General features: G+C 40.1%; 1 pseudogene; it reads left to right on the forward strand.

Moving 5' to 3' along the window:
* The first annotated feature begins 721 nt into the window (after positions 1-721).
* LOC102903627 (large ribosomal subunit protein eL28 pseudogene) lies at positions 722-1,192 on the forward strand (annotated as a pseudogene).
* Positions 1,193-2,768: the final 1,576 nt, after the last annotated feature.

The raw sequence follows: 2,768 nt of genomic DNA on the forward strand, positions 1-2,768 counted from the left end.
ATGTGTGGAATTTAATGACATTTTAAGGCTAAAGTAAAAGTCAAACATTGATTTTTCGGCGTCTTCCCCTAATGCAGCTAATGAATAGAGATTCCACCAAAAATCTTTTAATCTTCTAAACCTTCCAGTATCAAATGCCTTATTTTTTTATTTTATTTTTATTGGCATTTTCTCCCCTTTACCGACAAAGTTTTAAAAATATAAAGAAAGAGCAAGTCCAGGCAGTCTGGAAAATTCAAGTCCAGAAAATGGTAACAATGTGTCTCCAAATAAAATTCCAAGCTGAGTCATACCTACGCCTTCCTATGTGAGAGCAAGAAGCCTGGCTCTCAGGGTACAGACAACTTCAGGCTGGACCCTGATCTTTTAAGGTAACCTAAAGAAACTTGACCTTTACCTACAAGGAAAAATAAAGATGAAAGCTATTGTTATCTATTTTTTTTTTTTTTTTGCTATATCCTTTAAGATCAGAGGGGTTGATATTATAAACAGAAGTTGCAAAATACATGCTCAAAGAAATTGTGATATTTGGGAAATGGGGCTCTGACATGACATGCTAGGAAATTAATAAAAAGTAACTTAGGGGAATGTCATAGCTTCATAGTCCAAGTCACTTGTAGAAGACAAGACCTGCAGAATTGTTTGAAGTTCGGTCCACAACAATCGTGCTCTGGGACACTCCATTAGAAATCTAGACCTGCTCTTTCCGTCTCCGGCCGCCATGGGGAGAGGAGCCGCTGCCAAGTCTACGCATCTGCAATGGATGATCGTTCGGAACTGCTCCAATTTCCTCAAGAGGAATAAGCAGACGTATAGCGCTGAACCCAATAATCTGAAGGCCCGCAACTCCTTCCGCTACAACGGGCTGATTCACAGCAAGACTGTGGGAGTGCAGCCCACAGCCAACGGCAAAGGGAGCGTGGTGGTCGTGAAACGCAGATCCAGTCAGCGAAAACCAGCCACTTCTTACGTAAGGACCACCATCAATAAGAATGCACGCCCACCCTCAGCAGCATCAGGCACATGATCCGAAAGAACAAGTACTGCCCCATCTGCGCATGGCGGCCATCCGCAGGGCCAGTGCCATCCTTCGAAGCCTGTGGTGGTGAAGACACGGACCTGTCCCACCAAGAGTTCCTGGGCCCTACACCCCAGAAGCAATAAAGAGTCCACTGACTTTTTCAACCATTAAAAAAACAAAACAAAACAAACAAACAAACAAACAAACAAACAAAAAACCCAGACCTATCTCATCTCCTGATGTGGATGTGGACCCAGAATTCTTCCAGCTAACCCCTGCACAGGTTTTGTTTTTCAAAAATCATATTTACTTTGCTTCTTCTGTCTGAACACAAAATACATATTGAGCAGAGAGAATTGTGTGAGCCTAATGTTCTCAATTTCATGATATTTACGTAAGAGAGACGGTGGTCTTTCAAAAGACAGCATTACAAAGAATAAATGCAGTCTCTTTTCTGCTAACACCTGACATGGTGGTTCAAGATCTTTACTCAGAGCCAAAGCTGTTCTCTAAATACGAATTCACACCAGGCTTTGCCACAGACTGACAGAAAAACAGTTCATTATTTTGCACCTTCAGTTTGTTTTGTTTTCTCAATTGGAATAGGTAACCTCTGATTCCAGTGCTATGATTCCATATGCTTTGCTTTTATTTAAATGCCAGAAAGACAGGAATACTAGCGCATATTTACAAACAAACAGAATGAGTTGTTGGACAATATTTCGGCATATAACCACTCAGATATTTAACAGTAAAGTACGGCATCCTCAGGGGACTGATGTGCAGAAGAAGAAATTAAGACACTTGGCTTAATATGCTCAGCCACAACCAGCAACAGATGTTGGTTAATGAAGAGGGCCAGAGGTGGGGATTGGAGCAGAGTTAGCAAACGGCATAAATGAAAGCTCTGGGAAGAGAGCTTTGCACTAAAGCACCATCGAGTTCCATTTTTCTGATCGAGTATGGAGGGATAGCATGCAGAATTGGCCGTACATGCCAACCACAAGGGTGAGTGCCCAGAACACCCACCAATGTTTGGACCAAGGTTATGTGTATTCCTACATCGCATATGCAATAATTAGAAACTGGCCTTCTACTTAATTTTTATTTTGCATTTGATGTGCTTAGTTAAGCAAGCCACTTATTATGTACAAGGTATTTTAATGTATTTTTTTGTGTATTAAATAGCTTAATACTCAATATATCTAAGTCAAGAAGGAAGAGTGTTTTTAAGCTCACTCAGGCTTAAACAAAAATACAATAATTTTAAGTTTTGTACTAAAGTCTCTGTTTCCATGTGGACCATGAGTCAGAGATAAACTCAGAAGTTTGAGCCCACCTTTATGTCTTCATCTTCAACATTGAATCTCTTGACACTTCCCTAGGAAAAAAAATCACTTCAATAGATCTGGCTCACCTAGGATAGATAATGTTCCTTTTCATGGGCAGTCCTTTTGGGAATTAAATTTCATTTTCAAATATCTTCAGAGAGTCATCCAGCCTATTGTTTGAATGATAGTGAAGATGTGTGAACATAAAGAAGAGGTACTCTTGATCCAGTTTAGAACTCGGCCTGCCACAAAAAACATACTGTATTTTCCCCATTGCTTGTGTGCTTCATGATATAATGTTTTGCTAATCTTGGATTTGGGTTATTTACCATTTCTTCAACCCTTCTGCAGTGTAACTCTCTTATCAACAAGTGCCTCTGTCTAATTCTAAGAGATCTTGACATATCTGAATTCAA

This window comes from Peromyscus maniculatus, chromosome 22 (assembly GCF_049852395.1).
Source record: "Peromyscus maniculatus bairdii isolate BWxNUB_F1_BW_parent chromosome 22, HU_Pman_BW_mat_3.1, whole genome shotgun sequence".
NCBI lineage: Eukaryota > Metazoa > Chordata > Mammalia > Rodentia > Cricetidae > Peromyscus > Peromyscus maniculatus.